This window comes from Camelus bactrianus, chromosome 24 (genome assembly GCF_048773025.1).
Source record: "Camelus bactrianus isolate YW-2024 breed Bactrian camel chromosome 24, ASM4877302v1, whole genome shotgun sequence".
Classification (NCBI taxonomy): Eukaryota; Metazoa; Chordata; class Mammalia; order Artiodactyla; family Camelidae; genus Camelus; species Camelus bactrianus.
Window position 1 is genome coordinate 4,556,849 of NC_133562.1, and position 21,942 is coordinate 4,578,790.

At 41.5% G+C, this 21,942-nt stretch overlaps 1 long non-coding RNA gene across 1 annotated transcript in view; it reads left to right on the top strand.

Annotated features, from left to right (window-relative positions):
• Positions 1–4,008: 4,008 nt before the first annotated feature.
• The window catches only part of LOC141574946 (uncharacterized), a 451,486-nt gene continuing 433,552 nt past the window's right edge, over positions 4,009–21,942 (top strand). The window contains exons 1-2 of the long non-coding RNA XR_012502096.1: positions 4,009–4,297; positions 8,587–8,658. This is a non-coding gene — a long non-coding RNA (uncharacterized LOC141574946). The remainder of the gene's footprint in view (positions 4,298–8,586; positions 8,659–21,942) is intronic.

The following is a 21,942-nucleotide window of genomic DNA, read 5'->3' on the forward strand; positions in this document are numbered from 1 at the left end:
TTCCAAGACTAAAACAGGAAGAAATAGAAAATCTTAGACTGATTACTAGTATTGCAATTGAATTATTAATGAAGAAAATCTCAACATACAAAAAAGTCCAGGACCAGATGGTATCACAGGAGAAATTTGTCAAACTTTTAAAGAGTTAATACCTTTCTCAAACTATTCCAAAAAATTGTAGAGGAGGGAACACTTCCAAATTCAACTATATACAAAAAGGATAATATCAAGCTATTCTTTTCTCATTTTTAAAACAACTGGAGATTCTGTGTGGCTTTATTTTTTTGATGCAGATATTTATGGTCATCTGGCAAAGGGGTGATGTCAAACAACGGAGTCCAGTAAGAAAAACATGAAGTGTGGCCAATATCCTATTATAAAAATGGCATCATTTCTGCAGCAAAGTGAAGAACAAAGTTGACTGGAATTGCCTCTCACTAATACCCACGTTGTTGCAAGCCGAAAATAGATCTCCAATCTCTTCAGGTAAATCAAGTGAACTATTTGGGGAAATTAAACAAAAAAAGGACCCATGACCAGTGGACAGTGGACAGGAAGGGAATAAGGATGGATGCAGTCAGGACTGTTTTGTTATAGCACCCTACTGCAGAGGGACAGTAAGCCCCAGGGGACCAGCTCTGCCTGAGCACAGGGGGTGTGTCTCCAGATCCATCCACAAGGTAAAGGATGTCCAAAGACCAGTGAGTTCTGACCAGTCACTTTATTCCCTCCTCCCTTGAAGGGGAACAAAATAGAGGGAGGAGTGCTGTCTTCCTTGGTGATTACAGTTCAATGCGATGCCTCCAGGTCCCCTTTCAAAGAGATATTCGGGGATTGTAAAGTGTGCAAGGGGCTTATTCAGCCTTTGAAAAGATTTACATACATTTCAAAAGGCAGAGAAAGAGCCCACAAGGACAAGTTCTCTAAAATAAATGCCCCCTTTTCTTTGTGCCAGGGAGAATTAAACATTTTTCTTATTTCTGATGCTTGACCCTTACACCAACACCATCAGCACCACCTAGGATGCTCAAGAGTCTGCTTTGAGAAAAGTCCTTTATTCGTCAAGTCTGATGCACATCTGAAAGACAGCCCTAGTAAACTGGTTTCCGTGGCCCCTGAGACAAACAGCATTTAAGATGCCCAACCTTCCTGAGGAAGGCCACCTAACATAAGGCTGGTGGCATCTGCTGTCTTAGGAGCTCTGGGTGTTCCTGTGATGGTCTTTGGGCCATTTGGTTCCATTCATGAACGTACTGTGGTTCCCCCATAAGGCAGTTAAAGCCATGCAAATAGAGAACCTGAAATTGAAAAGCCAAGCAGAGCTCCACATGAAATGCTTATGGATGAAGAAAATTACTGGATTTTCAGAGACTGTACCCCAGGTGATGGAGAAGGTGCAGAAAACAGCCTGCCAAAGCTGAAATCTAGGTCAGAAAGAAAACGGTCAACTTACTACAGACATAACTCCATGAACACACATTTCTCTAATCTTTTCAAGGGGTGGAAAAAATATGATGTGGAAGTCACTGACCTTCTCTTCCTCCTCCTGCCTGTGTCATTGTAAGATAGCCTTGTGTACTTTCTCTTTCCTTTTTTATTTTTTTATTTTTTGGTGGAGATCTAAGATATCCTCTAAAAAGAGAACTATAGATTAAATATGAGGCATTTTGACTACTGAGTTACATTTTTTTCATGTACTATTTGACTTACATGTTGATGCTGATCTTTCATTAGAAAGTTTTGATATCCTACCAAACATGTGCTCTTGGGAAGTTTGCTGAAATTTTTTTGGTGCTATATCCTGTAGGTTTTTCTGTTGTTAGTACATACATACTGCCATTTCTGCAGTATATAGGAGGTCACGTGGAGGGGCCCAGTCTCCTTAAAAACTCTTACAATGCTAACTGGCAACAATAAAATAATTGCTGTAACCTGGCTTTAATCACACTGTGCAAAAATATAATTAGAGGTTTTCACTATGGTCCTCAAATATGTAAACTGTCCACCCAGGAGGCAGTGATGAGTTTTTCTTAATATGTTTAACCAGGAATTTAAGATATTTCAGTGAGACTATGTTGACCAGCAGGAGAAAACCCATGGACATTTAAGGAAAGACAGTTATGGATTTTGGTGCCTCGAGGGTTTCAAAAACTCCTCTGTTGAACAAGAAGGCTCAGATCCTCTTTTTCTTTCCCTTTTTTGGCCGCATAAGAGAGTCACAGAATTCTGAACCAAATTTTAATGATAAAAAGCTTTTAATTACAAAAGAAAAACTGAGGCCAAAAATGTAAAGTAATGTACAAAAAAGACGGGAGTGAGGTCATTTAATATAGGGGGATAAAGGGAAGTGGCTAGAGCTCAAAGAATGCACCAACCCCCCCCCCCTTTTTCTGCTATGAGTTACATGCTTTTTAAAAAACACCGTCTTTGCCAGATTCAACAGCAAACATAATTGCTCAAGTTGGGTTTTCTGCCTGCCTCTTTTGTAAGCTGCATGTTTTTAACATGTATTTTTAAACTATGGGGTGAAAAGCAAAAAAGGTCATAAAACAATAATCAAATATGCTTTTCTTTACACACTGAAGTATTATCTTGCCAGACATCAGAATATGCACTGAGATTTTTTTTTCTCATATTTGTGTTCCTGCGGAGATACGTTTCGTCTTACTCGTTTCTCCTGTAACATCAAGTACAGTCCTCAGCAAATGGTGCTGAAAGATACGTATTTACATTTTAAAAGTAAATACTTTTCCCGTGTACTGTTCAGCGCCTGAATGTCTCTGACCAAAAGGTACAATCTATAAGACTGTTGTGGTTTTAGAACAGAAACGATGTTCGATGTTATGTGGAAAATAGGTTCCTGGGACACAAGTGTCAAAAATCTGGCTGCCAGGCCCGCGAGCCCTGGAAGCTGTTTCTGGGCCTGAGCTATCCAAATCTTTGTCCCTGGGGGTGGGACCAGCTCAGGCACTTCCCAGGCTGGCCCAGAATGTCCAAGGCTGTCAGCGGCAGTCCTCAGAGCCGGCAGGCGACTGGGGCATGATTCGGAGTGGTCCGTTCGAGTTCTAACAGGTCTCCTGCCAGTGGCTGGGTTGCCCGGCAGAGGGCAAAGGCAGCGAGGCTGGCGACAACAGGCGGCGGCCACTTTTCCTCGCACGGGTCCAGGCCCAGCAGCTGGGGGCTGTGGAGCTCTTTGTGAGTCAAATCCAAACACGACCGCGTCGGTGGGGAGCGCAGGGGCTCGCAGCCCCCCAGTTTTCTACCCATTCCTGCCGAAGGCCCGCTTCAGCGTGTCCACGAAGCCCTCGTAATGAGCCAGAATGAGGCTCTCCCCCGCGATGGAGGGAACAACCCACTCCTATGCCGGCCCACTGAGGCGGCTGATTAAAAATGCCACCTTGAGGGTGTCGTTCGAGAACCTGGCCTCGAAGAACCTCATGTAAGAGGCCGCTTGGATCAAAAACTCGGGGAGCCGGGCGGGGTCTCCTTTGAACGTCTCGGGAAAAGCCACCGGGCAGGCCGGCGGACGCACCTGGGCCAGCAGGCTGGCCTTCTTGCACAGCAGGAGGCGCACCTAGTCCATGAGCTCGCTGTTCTCCCTGCGCAGGGCACGGTTCTGCGTCAAGAGGTCCTGCATCATGACCGCCAGCGCGTCCATCACCGCCCGCCGGGATCGTCCCCGCCGCCGCCGCCGCAGGCGCGCCGCCGCGCCGCCGGAAGTGAGTGTCCCCGGGGGGCGGGTCCCAGCGGCGGAGCGTCCTGCCTCCGCGGGCCGGGCCGCGCCTAGGGCGGGGCGCCGGTACGCAGGGTCGCCCTGACTGTTGACAGGAGAAGCGGGAGACGGGAGGTATGAGGCCGGCGGCGGCGGCCGGGAGAGGAGGAAAGTGGGGTAGACTGAGGCCAAGCCGCAGGACCGAGCGCCGCGCGCGGCGGACGAATCTGACTCCATGGCTGCGCGCAGTACTGACTTCCGGTGGGCTCCCTCCGCGGACCAGCTTGCAGGTGCTTAAACGGGAAGCTCCCGCCCGCGAGGCTGCGGATTGGCTCCGTCGTCCCTCGCCTCAGTTGAGGTTATTGAGGGTGTTCCGTATTCCTAGCTGTCCGCGTGTTTCGCCCAAGGCCTCACAGCCGCGAGGAGGCAACTTTAATAAAGCCCTCCATGCTTCCAGACTATTCCATGCCGTGGGGCTTCCAAGCTGACAGGACGCGGAGCAGCTCTCTTGCATGGAGGTGCTGGCCGCCTCGTACCGTCTCGTCCGAGCCTCCTTGCTCTGTGAAGCGCGTGCTTCTGCTTTCGGTTAGTTTGCTTTTGTTTTCCTGAGGACGCGAGGGACACAGAGTATACAAACTTACTCTGGCTACGAAGTCGGTGAAACGGTGGTGAAGGCTTCCTGAGTGCCAGGGTCTTTGGAGATGAGCTTGAAGTTCAGATGGTGGGCAGGGTCTGCGGAGGGGAAGGGGTCAAGTCTAGGTTTATACTGACGAGAGGAACAAATTCCCTCTGGTCCAGTCAGCCGCCATTGGCAGGCGCTGGCCGTGAGCACTGCTCTCCCCTCCGACCTCCTTCCTACCCAAGCAGTCCCGTGTTTTTTCCACCCATCTGGCTTCTTCCTCTTAGCATGTGTTTTCAGCTTCCACACACTGTAGCATGTATCACTATTTCGTTCATTTACATACCTGAATAATATTCCATTGAGCATAAATACCACAATTTGTTTATCCATTCTTAGGTTGATGGACATTTGGGCTGTTTCTACCTTTTGGCTATTGTGAATAGTGCTGCTTTAAACATGTATGCATGTATACTTACATGAATCCCTGTTTTCACTTCTTTTGGCAATATACGTAGGTGTGAAATTCCTGAATCTATGGTAATCTGTGGTTTAATTTTTTGGGGAACTGTCAATCTATTGTCCTCAATGGCTGAACCATTTTACATTCCCACCAGGAGTGTACGAGGGTCCTGATTTCTTCAAATCCTTGCCAACCCTTGTTTTTATTTTATTTTATTTTATTTTATTTTTTAAAGTACAGCCTTCTAGTGGGTATCAGGTGGTTCGTCACTGTGGCTCTGATTTGCGTTAACTAATGACTAATGATGTTGAACATCTTTTTATTACTTGTTGGCAATTTATATATCTTTTGGAGAGAGGTCTACTCAGATCCTTTGCCCATCTGTTATCTGATCTATTTGTCTTTTTGTTGCTGAATTTTGAGAGTTCTTCATATATTCTGGATACTAGACCCTTATCAGATACATGATTTGCAAATATTTTCTCGCATTCTGTAGATTCTTTTCACTTTCTCAATAATGTCCTTTCAGGCACAAACGTTTTTAGATTTAGTCCAGTTTATCTGTTTTTCTCTTTTGCTTGTGCTTTTGGTGTCATATCGAAGAATCCATTGTCAAATCCAACATCATGAAGACTTAACCTTATGTTTTCTTTTTAAAATTTTATGGTTTTAGCTCTTGCTTTTAGGTTGTTCACACATTTTAAGTTTATTTTTATCTGTAGTGTGATGTAGAGATCCAATTTTATTCTTTCAAATATTGATTCAGTTATCTCAGCATCATTTGTTAGAGAGGCCATTCTTTATTGAGTGGTCTTTGCATGCTTATAGAAAATCAGTTGGCCATAACTTTATAGGTTTATTTCTGGACTCTGTTCTATTCCATTGATCTATCTATCTGTATGCCAGTATCACACTTTTTTTTTTAAACATTTTTTATTGCATTTATAATCGTTTTACAATGTTGTGTCAAATTCCAGTGTAGAGCACAATTTTTGAGTTATACATGAGCATACATATATTCATTGTCACATTTTTTTCTCTGTGCGCTATCTTAAGATCTTGTATATATTTCCCTGTGCTATACAGTATAATCTTATCTGTTCTACATTTTGAAATCCCAGTCTGTCCCTTCCCATTCCCTGCCCCCTTGGCAACCACAAGTTTGTGTTCTAAGTCTATGAGTCTGTTTCTATTTTGTATTTATGTTTTTGTTTTTGTTTTTCAGATTCCATGTATGAGCGATCTCATATGATATTTTTCTTTCTCTTTCTGGCTGACTTCACTTGGAATGACATTCTCCAGGAACATCCATATTGCTGCAAATGGCATTATGTTGTCGGTTTTTATGGCTGAATAGTATTCCACTGTATAAATATACCACATCTTCTTTATCCAGTCATCTGTTAATGGACATTTAGGCTGTTTCCATGTCTTGGCTATTGTAAATAGTGCTGCTATGAACATTGGGGTGCAGGTGTCATTTTGAAGTTGAGTTCCTCCTGGGTATATGCCCAGGAGCGAGATTCCTGGGTCATATGATAAGTCTATTCCTAGTCTTTTGAGGAATCTCCATACTGTTTTCCACAGTGGCTGCACCAAACTGCATTCCCACCAGCAGTGTAGGAGGGTTCCCTTTTCTCCACAGCCTCTCTAGCATTTGTCATTTGTGGATTTTTGAATGATGGTCATTCTGACTGGTGTGAGGTGATACCTCATTGTAGTTTTGATTTGCATTTCTCTGATAATTAGTGATACTGAACATTTTTTCATGTGCCTATTGATCATTTGTATGTCTTCTTTGGAGAATTGCTTGTTTAGGTCTTTGGCCCATTTTTGGAGTATCACTTTTGATCACAGTAGATTTGTAGTAACTTTGAAATCAGGAAGTTTGAGTTCTCCAACATTCTTCTTCTTTTTAAATATTGTTTTGACTATTTGGGACCTCTTACTATTCTGTATTAATTTTAGGATTGGCTTTTCCATTTCTGCATAAAAGGCCATTGGAATTTTGATAGAGATTTCACTGAATTTGGGTAGTCTTCCTCAATATTAAGTCTTCCAATCCAGAGCCAGGGGTAGCTTTCCACTTATTTATGTCTTCTTTAATTTCTTTCAGCAATGTTTTATAGTTTTCACTGTACCCTGTGCTTGATTAAACTTATTCCTAGGTATTTTATGGTTTTGGATGTTATTGTAAATGAAATTTTTTTTTCTTAATTTCCTTTTTGTGTTGTTCATTTCTAGTAGATAAAAATACAGCTGATTTTTGTGTGTTGACCTTGTACCCTGCAACTTTGCTAAGTTGATTATCTGTAGTAGTTTTTTGTGTGTGGATTCTTTGGAATTTTTCTATATGTGGGATCATGTCATCTGCAAATACAAATAGTTTGACTTCTTTTCAACTTGTATGCCGTATTTCTTTTTCTTGCCTAATTTCTCTAGCTAAAACTTCTAGTGTAACAGAAGAAGTGACGAATGTGGGTACCCTTGTCTTGTTCCTGATTTGGGGGTGAAGACTTCAGTCTTTCACTGCTGATTGTGTGATAGCTGTGGGTTTGTCATGTATGCCGTCATCAGCTTGAGGAAGTTTCCTTCTGTTCCTAGTCTACTGAGTGTTTTTTTTTTTAATCATGAAAAGGTATAAGATTTTGTCAAATGCAAGAACTCTAACTAATACATTCTTCTTTTATTCATTTCTAAATCTTCTTCAATCAAGGGTATATTCATGGGTATATTTTATAGGAAATTATCTTTCAAGTGTGTCTTAACCAAAAAAAAAAAAATTCTTATGACAAATAACCAGGATTATGATTTTTTGTGTTTGTGGTTCTGTATATTCTCAAGATGTTTTAAAAGTCATAAGAGAAAATACATTGACTGACAGTGCACACCTGCTTTGGACAGGGTTGTAGTAGAGAATGTTAAATTTATTAAATGGGGGTGGGGTGACATTTGCCATTGTGGGACTAGCAAGTCCAAAATCTGTAGGTCAGGCTGGCAGGCTGGAGATTCAGGAGAGAGTGGATGTTGCATTTCTGAGTCTGAAAGTTGAAAGCTCAGGCAAAATTTCATTGTCATCCTCTGGAAGTGGAATTCTTTCTTTGGGAAACTTCAGTTTTTGCTCTTAAGGCTGTCAACTGATTGAATGAGGCCCACCCACATCATGGAGGGTAATCTGCTCACTTTAAAGTCAACTGATGCTAAATGTTAATCACATCCAAAAAACACCTTCACAGAACAGGTAAGCTAGTGTTTGACCAAATAACTAGTCACCATCCTCCTGCCAGGATGTCACATAAAATGAGCTATGTAGAACTTTGATCATTTTAGAATGCAGTTTGAAGACATTAGAGGAAATAGCTTAAACAAAAATGGGCGTTTGTGAGAGAACTCATCTGAAAGTTGTTTTTCATTTGATTCATAATTCTTTTAGAACAGAGGTTAAATCAGGAATAGTTCTAAATAGTTACTTCCTTTAGGCAAGTAAATGTATAACCCTATCCCTATCTGTGTGAAATTAATCAGAACATATTTCAAACTGCTAAAAGCAGTTCTGACAAAGAACAGTGTGACTATCAAATAAATGGTTGTTGTTTTTGTCCAGGATGTACCTTTACCATTCATTCGCTCTCTTTGGGGGCTTATTTACAAGACTCAAACTGTGAGTCAGGAAGTAAGATGTACCCTGATGTCACATTAGAAAGACTTGTGAGACTCATATATGACAGGGACTTGATGAATGGATAACATGGGATTGAAATCACATTTTAAATTTGTGTGTTTGTCTTGCAGATATCCATGGGAGACAGTCCTCTTGCCTCCTGGAATGAATGGGCTTTGTTTTGACATGAGCCTCATATGAAGGTAACAGTCCCTTTCCACCCTTTGTCTGTGTCTGTAAGCTCCAGCTATATTCACCAACCTTTACGGATTTGTTAGGGGTATCAAATAAGTAATGCATGTGAAGGCATTTTGGAAGCCATCAAACATTAGAAAGTTGATGATCCAGGTAAGACAGTGTCTTTACCAAAGAGATGATAAATGTCAGAGAATTTATCAGAGGCCACTTGTTGATTTCAAAGCTTTACACAATATATAAGTGAATTTTGGCATTTTCGGTGGGAGGGTTGGCTTTATTGAATTTTCAGGGCTTTCAGTGTGGAAAGCAAAGCATGGATGAATTCATGGAATTCAAGGTTTTAATAGCAGAGGTAGTAATATGGCTTACGTGACTATCAGTTTAACAAGATTAAGTGGTCTCTTCCCCTTTGAGGCCCCAATCCTCCTTGGACTGACCGTGCAGCCTGGGACACAGTCTCCTTTTTTGGAGGCCCTGCTAAATTTACAGTTTCTTATCTATCCTTGTGAAAAAAACCAAAAAACAAAAAAACTTACCTCCAAGCCTAAACAGAATTTTCAAACAAAATAAAACAAATGTAAAACATGTCCTTTGGGGCTTGAGTGAATTTTCAAACAGAATAAAACAAATGCAAAACTGGCTATGCTTTTTCCTGCTTTTCTCCCCATCTCTGTTTATCTTACAGACCTAACCTTGAGGCTTGGGCTCAAAAACGTTTCCCCTCTGCTCTGGCACTTAATTGAAAGCCTCAGCTAGCAAGACTTTAGCCTCTGCTTTGCATTTCAAGTGCTTGTTTTAAAATTCAAATGCCAAGAATTTGATTGTTTATTTTCTGAACCCAGTTCAGTCTCTCTCTAAAGCAGTAAAATCCAGACTAATGTCTACTTGGGTTATGTAAAGTGGTGTAAAAATCAATTACTGACTATGAAAACCATCAATTTCAATTTCCAAACATTATCATGCTACCTAAGCATTATTAGCTTATTCAAAGAATAAGTATTCTTCTAACTATTTTCTCTTTAGATTTATCTGGCAACTTCTCAGTATTTCTAACTATCCGTGCCTCCTCCCCCACCCCCACTGATGGAAACCAAGCTGTGTGGTTCATTATCTTCTCTTTGTCCACTCACCTTCTGGGATAATCTCTACAGCCCTTGACTTTAGTCTCAGGGTTCTTTTACTTCCTCCCTGGGGATTGTTCAGCGGTCACTTACAGGGGTGCTCTTGAGACTTTACTGTCCTCCAGGATGCCACCTTAAACTCAGAAATCCAGCCTCCAGTCCTGCCAGCTGTCTTACTTTGCTCTTGGGGAGCTAGTCCTTCACCCTCGCAACTTCCAGTCCAGAATGACCTCTTTCTTCCCTCCTCCTTAAAGAGTTTCCCAAGACTGAATTTCGTCCCCTTAATTTCTTTACCACTTGGATCCCATTGGTTACGTGCTTTCTCAACTGTTAAAGGAAAAATCCAACAATCATAAATTTTGAAAAGATCACATTGGTTTTACTGAGTGATTCATGAGTCAGGCAGTATCCAGATTCATGGATGCTAAGAGCCAAGAGCTCTGAAGAGCTGAAGAGCTGCTCAAGGAGAGCGATTTTTATAGACCAAAGTGATCAGGAGCAAGGAAGTTATGTTACCAAATTGACCAGGTCCTAGCCCAGGCTGAGATCCCGTGTCCAGGCCAGGGAGGTTCTTTTTCCAATCAGATTCACGCAGCCAATAACAAAACCACGCTGAGACTGGAACAGCACAGGCATTATTCAATAGCCAAAGAATGGAGAACAGGAACCTAGTTCGAAAATCAACTTCTCATCACAATTTGGGTGGAAACACTAAATATATAGGAGGGTCGAAGTAAAAGAGAGGGAATTAGAAAGAGTGGGAGGAATACTTATGAGTTATCCGAGAACAGGGGTGTGGTTTAGACCCTGAACTGGTGCAGCTCTCCTTTTCAGTCTCTGTGCAGACAATCCAGCTGTCATGGTGCTGGTGGGTGTGTCACTTAGCATGCTAATTCATTACAGTAAGCGTACAATGAGGCTCAAGGTCCACTAGATGTCACATCCTCTGCCATCTTGGGCCTAATTGGTTCTAACCAGTTCTTGTGTTTTTTCTCTTTGCACTTCCTCCTGAGACTTAGATAACAGTAGTAGGTTTCTATCTGAGGGAGGAGCAGGGGTATGATTCTGGGGCAGCAGCCTTGGTAACAGTTATACTGGGCATTTGCTGATTGGTCAACAGGGTTACTCTCCTTACATGGAGCAAAGGGACATCTTGGAACATAAACATACTACAAAATTTTAACTGTTCTAATGCACTTTTTCCAATAAGGAAGTTTTGCTGATGTTTCCTTTCACAAAATATAGCTATTCATAGTCCATTTTAAAGACTCACAGGATTCATAAACTGCTTCATAAAATGCAAACCTACAGAGACTTTGTCTTGTACTTTCTAAGCTCGCAAATTCTTTAACATTTCCCATTTCTTTTCTTAATGAGCATAGTCATTTTTATTCTCCCTCCCCCTTTATTCCATCTTCTATCTTCATTTTTTCCCCCAAATTATGTCATTTCCATCTCTTTGTATTTTTACCACACTCTTGTTAAGGCTTTACAGTTTGGATAGCACAAAGATTAGTTTTCCAGTGTCTTTTTTCTCATTCAGTTTTTCTGTTTTCATGACTCAATGTACCACATTCTCTTATTCCTTTTTAAATTTCTGCTTAATTCACCTCTAGGCTTTTCCTTAGGTCCAATTCAACAAATTCTAGCAGCTCTTAGGAGAAGGAAAGAGTTCTTCTCCAATACTTCATTTCTGTAATCATTTGAAACCTACAAAATAAGACATTTGGAAACAGTTATGGTTTAATGCTTCATAATGAAAAATGCTTCTTTTCAATCTGTTTCAGCTGTCCTCAGAGATGCTAAAAATTATTTAAAATTTTAGTTGATTGAATAATACATGTAAAATTAGTAGCTTGGAAATACTCAGGGTCGGCTGGAGCCAAGGTGAACTGCAAATCATGGCAACTGTGGGAATATTTCAGGATGGGTTTTCAAACTTTTCTATTTGTGAAAACTCTAAGGACAGAGTAGAATAAATGAATGTTAGGGGCAATGGTTAGGGACTTGGGGAAATCTCAGAGTTATAGCCCTGACCTGCCTGTGGTGATTTCTCTGGAGTCTTCAGTTTAATGTTTATATGTCACATGAATCACTGCTTTATAGTGTATCCATGTTCATTTCCATGTAAAATATTCTCCCAAGTCTCCAAGTAAAATAGTTGGTTTTATTAGATGATTTAAAAAAAAATTTTTTTCTGTGCCTTTGGTTCATCCAGCACCTTGTTCAAGTCTCTGTAGGGGTAGGAATGCCCAGTTTGATAAGCTCAGCACCAGAGTAGGAAAGTTGGGGCATCTGGCCCAACATGTTTACTATCTTGCTTCCCATTACCATTCCCATCACTTACTGGAAGGGAGGATAATGGAATGAGATAGATGGTGGTGGAGGTGGTGGGCTGCCTCTCTGATAGATGACCATGTCAAAATGCAGTGGACTGAGGAGTGACTCACCCTGAGTGGAGGTGTTTAGAAAGAGACAGAGTGAGACTGTATTGGGAACTTAAGCCTCAGGTGTGGGCTAAGAATGGATAAATGATCTATCAAAGAATCTGGCTCTTCTGATAAAGTAGAAGGGAATTTTTATTTTTCTCTGAAGCCTTCTATTATTAAATTGATCACTTACATTATGATGTAAAAAAATGTAGTACCATTTTTAGGATATTTAAATTAAACTATCAAAACAATAATTCCAGTAGTAGTAAAAAATTGGAGACAATATTGTTGAATGTAAAAAATTTACTGAGGAAATAACTGTAAATAAAAAACTTACTAAAGTGCTGTGGTTTTATTGGGAATAAAATTAATTGTTCTTATTGAAATATAAACAAGCAAACACCGGACTGGGAGTATGTTGTCCTCTGGCTAGGTAGCAGTGGTGTGTTGGGTAGACAAAATGAAGAGGTGATGGGAGGAAGAAGGGCAGAGAACAGCTAAGGATGGGGCTGAGAAGAGAGTTTTACCTTCTGTCCTTGACCTTTCACATTGATTTCTACTGGATCATACCAGCTCCTGTTGCCACAGCAGGCTGATCAAAGGAGCTCTGGGACTTTTCCAGGCATTCTTTCTTCCTTTCTACTACCATCTTGGCCTCTGTTGAGTTTGGAAGTCTCTGGGAATCCATCTGGGTTCCTCCCTAACATTTGGAAAGATGTGCTCTGATGTTGGAGGAGAGAGAAATAATTTCTCTCTTTTTAAATGCTAATACATCTACAACTTGCTACTCAAAATGCAGTCTACAGACCAGCAGCACCTGCAGCGTGGACATCGCTTGGGAGCTTGTTAAGAATTCAGAACCTCAGGCTCCACCCCAGTCTACTGGATCATGAACTCTATTTTAACAAGATCCCCATGGGATTCATGTGCCCGTCAGTGTTTGAGAGTACTGATCTAGCATATTTAGTTTGCATTGCTATAGGGTGTCATCTACGTCCAGAGTGTCAGTAATTTCCTGGAATGTGTTTAATTGGGGCTGTGCTCTCTTAATGCATTATCGCATTTAATCCTCACAACAAACCTTCAGGATACTTTAATCCTTGTAGATAATACAGTTAAATCATGTATCAAAGGTCACACAGTAGTAAATGGTGAAGTTGTAGTACTTGGGTCTGACTGCTTGCCAAGCCTTTTTTTCTTTCCCTACATGATATTGCTTTTTTCTTGAAATTAATAATGAGTAATTATTTATGCATTGGGAGAATAAACCCATTAAGATGGTAAAAGAGAGCCCTTTTGATTGTGTTAAGAGAGGGAGGTCTTTCAATCATTGAAAGATTATTTCAAATAGCGTTTCACACTTTGTCTGGTGATACAGCAAAGACAGAGTGAAGCATCATTGGTCCCTGGCTTTTGGTGTAACTTAGGGAAGTGAGAAGACTGCATCCTGGCGTGCACACACTTCATCCTGCCCATCAGCTGACTTGCATCTTGCTGCTGAGCCAGGCCCCATCTGTTCAAGCCTGTGTTGAGCCAGGTGCGAAGAGCAGTACTGACTGTTTTATGCTCTGACTGTCCATATGCCTCCATGCAAACTGTAGTTCAAGAGCTGTAAAACTATTTGCATTTTCAATCTATCAGATGGCTTTGAACAAAACTAGTGCCAATAAGGCTATTTGAATGCTTAATATTTGCCAAATGAGGGTGAAATTTATGGCCACCAACCAAATTATTAAGAAATAAGGCATTTTCAGAATGGCTGGGAGAGGTGCAAGGGAGGAAATCCTGTAAAACACTGGAAACAACACTAATCACCCTTTGTTCTTGGAAAACTCCATTCAGCTGCAAAAATAGAGTCCAAAACCCAAAGCAACTGGCATTTGCTTTGAAAGTGAAGGATCCTATCTCACTCTAACTCTGGGGTTGTAACCCAGATGGGTAGTACCTGTTGTGGGCTGTCTCACACTACCCAAGTATTTCTTGGGGGAACTAGAGAAAGCTTTAAAATGAGCAGTGTATTAGAAGCATGAAGTGAGCGTCGAGGCACGTCCCAGTATCTTTAGAGTAGAACTGGTGTACATGGGGCCACAGTTTTCCACTGGGTGAAGGCAGGGGAAGCATTAATGTTTCTTGATCGGTCCCAAGGCTTTTCTCACACTTGAAGGAAACTCTGTTGGCCCCACCTCTTACAGGGTGTGTATTTGTCGGTGGAGACCTACCTCACCGAGGTCTCTTTCCTCAGCGCTGGCCAGCCCTGCTGCCTCTAAAGTGATGACCTTGAGGGCCTCCAAGCTTGGGGGCTTTCAGAGCCGCCTGGGAGCAGGGCCTGATAGCGGCGCCCTCCTCACGCTCCTTAGCCAGTCTGTCCTTCCCTCCAGCGTCCTTTCTGACGTTAGCAGAAGATTGGGAGTCTGGGAGAAAGAGGAGTCATGGACCCCAAGGACCTATTAACTTGCAGGCCCCACCCCTCTGTTCAAAGCTGACCCAACTCAGAGAACTCAGAGTCAGCCTCTAGAGTAAAGCTCTTTGAGTTATATATATTAAAAAAGGGCAAGCCCATCCTAAATGTCAGTTCGATATCCACGGGGGCGAGAGACAGCAGGTAATTAGAAGCAATTAGCTGTCCCCCTGCCGGGAAGCCGGGCAATTACCTTTTCTCTCTTCCTCTTCCGTCCTTCCTTCTCCGTGGAAGCGGTAGAAGGGTTTTGCTCCCCAAGCAGCAGTGTACACTGAGCTGGCGCGGGAATGAGGGGTGGACTGAGCAGGCATTCGCTCTCCTCCTCCCGCCGCTGGGTGGCCGCTGGCAGAGCAGTGCATTGTGGAGGCGGAGCGCGCCGCGGCGGGAGCCGCGGCCCCGGGATCGCGCTGCTGGGAGCTGTCCGAGGTGCTGACTGTCCCGACCTACAGCTGGCGCGCCCCCAGCGCGCCTACCTGCACCGGACCCCAAGTCTGGCCTTCTGCCCACCCTTCGTCCGTCCGTCCGTCTGTCTGTCTCTCCTACCTTGGGGCGCAGCGGCTGGAGAAAATCATGGTGTTCGCTCCAGGTACACCTGCACCTTTCTCTTTCACCAGGTGTCCAGGAGGGGAGCGGGGAAGGGAAGGAAGAGAACAGGGAGGAGGGGCCTTTCCTATACTGCCCACCTGAGCGTTTTGGAGTTACTGTCTGTGAGCGGGGTCCGGCAGGAGAATGTCCCTCTCCTCAGTCCCGCCCCACCTGTCCTAACCATCTTAGCTGTCGTCTCGCCGCTTCCCGCCTAGCTCCTCCATGTCCCATTGGACTCAGGGCCCTTGAGAACTGGGACCTTCGCCAGCGGCACAGGCGCCTACTTTAGCGGGAGTGGGGAGAGATGGGGCAAAGAGGAGCGGGTTTCGGGCTGCTTCGGTGGGAACCTTCCTTAGTGCCACTTCCTCTTCTGTAGAAGTGGCTGGGAGACCTGGTTCTTCGCGACCTCCTGAGGAGAGAAGAGGATAAAGCCCGGGGAGTGGGATGAAGGGCAGAAGAGCGATACTCCTCAAGGAGTTAGACGTGTGACTCCAGCTGCCGGAGGCTGCAGTACAGAGGCTGTTAACTGCGGCGCTGCTGGTGGTTGCAGTGCCTTTTTGGAGCTGGCGGTGAAGGGCTTTAGTCCTTTTGCTGTTCTCTGTGGCTACAAGTTGGCGAATAGTCAGATTTGCTGCAGTTGAGCGGCGCGCGGGCATGTGCGTGTATGTATTGGCGTGAACGCCACAGTCCCCCAGCCCGGAAATGGGTGTGTGTTTCAGGCGCGGTCAGGCTAGTTAGGGAGCGGCGGGGAACGCGTGGTCATTGTTAAGGTGGGAAGCTCTCTTTAGGGGTAGAATCAAAGTCTCTCTCCTCCCCCTTAAATTACAGGCTCTGTTCTCATTAAAGACTGCTGTGGTAAAAATGGGAGTAAGGAAAAGAGTAGAGGGGCCTGGAATACTTTAACTGTGTTCTGATTCTTAAACCTGAAAGGTCGTTTTGTATTTGCTGTGTGGCCATGGGCCTCAGATAGCTGGGGAGGAAAGATATAATGCATTTTAAAAAGGTAAGAATTGAGTTTGGGCTTCACTGAATTCAAACAGCAACACTTGAGAAAAGGAAGCCTCACCCCGCCCCCTGCCCCCTCCAGCCTCCCAATCAGCATGCTAGCAGAGGAGGCCAGAATGAGTTTCTGTCAGTTCTGACACTCACCACAGGCAGTGACTCAGAGGAGTGCCTCAGAGGAAAGCAAGCCCTTCTGCTGCCCGTCCCAAATAACTCAAGGGGAGACATCGCTCTGCACCGGGAAGGACATTCAATCAACATAGGATCTGTAAAGTTGGGAAGCACCAACTCTCTTTTGCATTTATAAACTACTTCACACTTTATAAAGCATTTTCATGCCATTTATCTCATTTGACCTTCCAGTTACGACCCGAAGTAAGCAACATCATCTTTATTTTACCACCTACCCCAGTAGGCTGGTTACAGATAATCTCACCAGCCTCAGCAGGAGTTTTTGGACTTCAGATTCTCTTTTTCCTGGGCCTCAGAGCCTGTCTTCCTGACAAAATGCCTTACAGGTTTCAGGGATAGCTGCCTTATGGTCCAAGGTCAGATGTAGCCAAAGGCAACTGTTCTCATACTTCCGGGGTGGGGGATGGGCTGGTGTTGTCCAGTTAGGATGGCTGGGTGATGTTAACTGGGTATTTTCTAGAAGCATGCTTGTGGGTGAAAGGTTGTGTGATGAGCAGTGCGGAATTTCTGGAGTGGACTGACTTGGCTTAAGCAGCCTACTATCTGGATAGGGCTTTAGTTTTCCATCCCCCCCACCAAGTTTTATATTAGTTCCATCTCTTCATAACTGTTAGAGATGGCATAAATTGACCTGAATTGGATATGTACAGAAACCTGTGGGGAAACACTTTTTGGATCATTTCCTCAATTTTGAGTTTCTCTTGAAAAGTCATAAGCATTTTAGGGCAATAAGAACGGGGTGCTAGAAATATTGTATCAATTACCTTTTCGTCTACTGATCGTAAGTGTTCTAACTCATGTAGTGAAATTATTCGGAAAGAAAATCAGAGCAATGAATTGTGTTTTAACTTTGCCAGATTTTCAGCATTACAACCTCATTTCTAGGACTCTTGCTCTTCTAAATCTGTATAATCTGGGGATCCAGATATTTTTGTACTAAGTCAAGGGAAATACTCCCCAACCCCTTTCTCCAAGCCAGTCTGACACTCGGGAAGGGAGGGAGCAGAGGCAAGTGCTGTGATTATTCCAAAATTACCAAAGAGTGCTGGATAATTCAAGATGAGTATAATAACAAATTAACAATGAGCTGGTCATAAAATTGGGTCAGTGGGTACTATGCCCTCAAAACCCATTGTAGCTTTGTGGATTTTAGCAAAAGGAGACAAGAACCCTGAATTCTGGTTCTGGCCTTGCCTGTACGGATTGACCTGCATCTAAAGGGCCTGCTGCCTCTTTGCTTACCTTTAAAAGCAAGGTGAAAGGTGACAGAGATTCATGAAGCAAGTTCCAGTCCAGAAGTACACTGGAACAAAGGAGAAGTAACTTTATTTACCTCTAGTTGCAATTCACTCTTGTCATATAGTATAAAATATTCTTGCATTCTCTTGTTTCAGTTTATCTACAGAATGTAAGGAACAGGGCTTGGGTTGGGCAGATCTTTGGGTGGTTTTTCAGTTCCCATAAGGTAGACAATTCAGTTCTACACTTTTCCTCCTTCTTATACTATTCATAGCCTTTGTAACTTAACAGGGTTTTGGTTTTGTGCTTACCAGTTTTAAACCCCTTCAAGGTAAGGGCCGTGGCTACTACTTATTTAAGAATTCAGTTACCTGAAGGTGATCACTCATTTCTCTTCCCTCTATAGGAATTACACAAAATTAATAACATTTAAATGAGAAATAAATATATATATATATATATATATATTACAGATATGTTTAATTTCTCTGTAAATACCAAATATCCCTAAACATAGGTGAAACCAAGCTGTGGGCAAAAGCCAACAAAAAAGGCGAAAGTCAGACCCTTGGCTTTTCCTAAATATCTGATTTGTTCCTCCTGTTTTCTTACTCCCAAACTGAAGGTAAAAATCCTTCTTTGTAGAGCAGTTTGCGAAGATTTAGAAGCATACCACCAGTGCTAGAGGGAAGACAGTGACATGAACAATGTGAAAAAATGTTTTCACTCCTGTGCATGCTATTAAACAGGCTACTTGGTCTGTGACTATAGCAAAGCTTCCACTTGAGAGAAAAGAAAAAAACCCTGGGAAGAGATGTCTGGACTTCCCATATGATACTGTTGGTTTTGTGTGGGGACTGTCAAGGCATTCTTACCAATTTGTGGATGGAGTCAAAGTAGAAGAAAGAAGATCACTGTTGGAACATTGTTGTTGGAAGTGAGAAAGCACCCAAGAGAATGCCGGGACATTTCCTGTCCTGCCCCAGGATGAGAAAGAAGATGCTCACAAACTCAAACGTCTTTTCATGCCATTGTTTTACCCAAAGAATTCAAGACACTGAACAATCAGGTTAGCAACCCCTCCTCCCTTGAGGAAGAGCTATTAAAGGATAGAGTCTGAGGTGGAAAGTGAGGACACAAGTTTCCTTATCTCTGGGACAGTCCTCAGTGATTAACATATACTTCAGGGATTATTGAGCTTCTCTGCCGGTGAACCAAATATATACTTGACTTTATTTGGGTTGCCTTCAAGTAAAATGTATCGTCCATAAGAAGATCATTCTCTTGCAAATGAATTAGTCAAAGTATGATAAGAATTTCAAGGGGTAATAAAAATGGTATAATTTTGAGTAGACAGCCAGTTCCTTGACTTCTAAAATTAGTGTGAAAAACATTTAGCAAAAATAGTTCTAGAGAGAGCTATCAAAAGTATTTAAGAAAATATTTACTGTAAGACAGTTACAGCTTTTATTTATTTATATAAACCTCTTACCAGTTCCTGAGAGATCCATGAATAAATAAATTATATAGCAGACTGTCTTAACTGTAAAGTTTATAGTCTGCCAACTCAAATTCTCTTCTGTTGGCATAAAGTTTTTTTTTTAACTTTACTAATTTATTATTTTAAGAAATGTATATACAACAAGCATTTAGTCCATAATGAGTTGATTTTAGGATATGGTGTGAATTACAGGTCAAGTTTAATTTTTTTGCACATGAATATCCAATTGTTCTAATACCATTTTTTGGAGAGACTCCATTTCTCCATTGAATTACCTTTGTAACTTGTTAAAATTAATTGGCTCTATTTGTGTGGGCCTATTTTTGGACTCTTTATTCTATTTTATTCATCTTATCCTTCCAATGACACCACACATGTCGATTACTATAGCTTTACAGTAAGTCTTAAACTCAAGTAGTGGAAGTCCTTTAATGTATATCTTTTCTTCCAAAATGATTTTGATTATTGTAGTTCCTTTGCCTTTCCATATAAATTTTAGAATCAGCTTGCCTATACCTACATTTAACTCTGCTGATATTTTGATTGGAATTTTGTGAACTCTATAGACCAGTTTGTAGAGAATTAGTATCCCAATCATGTGTCTCCAATCCATGAACACGATGTGTCTTCATTTATTTAGATCTTCTTTGATTTCTTCCATGAATATTACGTAGTTTTCAGATTTTGCAAATGTTTTGATAGACTTATACCTAAGTATTTCTTTTGGAGGGAGCATTTAAATGGCATTTAAAAACAATTCCGTTTCCAAACATTCATTGCTAGTGTAGAAATGGGATCTATTTTTGCATGTTGACTTTATTTCCTATGATCTTACTTAACTCTCTCATTAGAGGAGCTATTTTGTAAATTTGTTTTGATGTGGGCAGTCATGTTGTCTGCAAATAGAGACCATTTTATTTATTTATTTATTTTTTCTCCCAGTTTTATACCTTTTTGCACTGGCTAAGGCTTCTCTTACTATGTTAAACAGGAGTAAGGAGAGTCACCATTCTTGCCTTCTTTCCTCTGGTCTTAGAGGAGAACAGGCAGTCTTTGACCAGGAAGTGTGATGTTAGCTGTAGGAGTTTCTGTAGATACTCTTTCAGGTTGAGGGAGTTCCTTTCTATTCCCAGTTTGCTGTGCATTTTTATCATCAAGATGTTGTATATCATTAAATATTTCTTCTGCTTGTAATGATATGACCAGCTGGATTTTCTTGTTTAGACTGTTAATATGGTAGATTGCATTGACTGATTTTCAAACAGTGAACCAGCCTTACATTCCTGAGATTACATTCCTTACACTCACCTACACTCATTTGGTCATGATATTATTATTCTTTCCATATGCTGAAAGATTCAACTCATTAATATTTTGTTGAGGATTTTTTTGTCAAAGTTCATGAGAAATGTTGGTCTATAGTTGGCTTTCCATACACTATTTTTGTCTGGCTTTGGTATCAGTATAATGCTGTCTTCATAAATGAGATGGGAAATGATCCCTCCTCTTTGATTTTCTGGCAGAGATGGTGTAGAATAGTATCATTTCTTCTTTAAAGTTTGGTAGAATTCATCAATGAAACCATTGGTTTCACTGGGCCTAGAGTTTTCTTTGTAGGGAGCTCTTTTAACCATGAATTAAATTTTTTAAAGAAGTATAGGACCATTCAGTTTATCTTGGCTGAGTTTTGGTAGTTTTTAATGAGTTAGTCAATTTCATTTAATCGCTTGAATTTATATGAATACATTTCTCTGTAATGTTCTCTTATTATCTGCTTAATCTTTGTGGGGTCTATATTCTTAGCTCCCTTTTGTTCCTGATAGTGGAAATTTATGTGTTTTATTTATTTTTCTTTGACAGATTGGCTATAGGTTTGTTTGTTAATTTTTAAAAATCTTTTCAAAGAAACATCTTTTTGTTTCATTGATTTTCCTGTTTCCAGTGTCATTGATTTCTGCGCTTTATCGTTCCCTTCTTACTACTTGCGTTTACTTTGCTCCTCTTTTTCCAGACTTAGAATGAAACATATTGTTTATTTGGGATCTTTTTTTTTTCCTAATATAAGTATCTAACACTATACATTTCCATCTAAGCATTACTTCAGACTATCTTACAAATTTTAATGTTGTATTTTTATTTAGTTCAAAGTATTTTCTAACTTTCTTTGATGCCTCCTCTTTGTCCCATGAGTTATTTAGAAGTATGTTTAGTTTCCAATGATTTGAAGATTCCTTACATGTCTTTCTGTTATTTTATTTAATCCAGTTTAATTCCATTATGGTCTGAAAAATAAGCTTTCTATGGTTTCAATTGTATTAAATTAGGTGAGGTTTATTTTTGAGACAAAGTATGGTCTGTCTTGCTGAATGTCTCATGAGCACTTAAAAAGAACGTGTATCTGCTCTTTTTAGGTAGAACGCTTTATAAATGTCATTTTGATACAGGTGGTTGAGGATGTTCATTCTTCTATATTCTAGCTGATGTCCAGCCTACCTGGCCTATTGATTACTAAGAGAGGAGTGATAAAGCCTCTAGCAAAAACTGGATTTTTCCCCTTTTGGTTTATTACTTTTTGCTTCATGTATTTTGCTGCTCTATTATTTGGTGTATACACACTTAAGATTGTTGTATTTTCTTGGTGATTTGCCTCTTTTATCATTAAGTAGTGTGTCCTTCTTTATCTCTGGTAATTTTTCTTGCTCTGATGTCTATTTTGACTGATAATAATACAGCCACAGCACCTTTCCTTTCATTAGTGT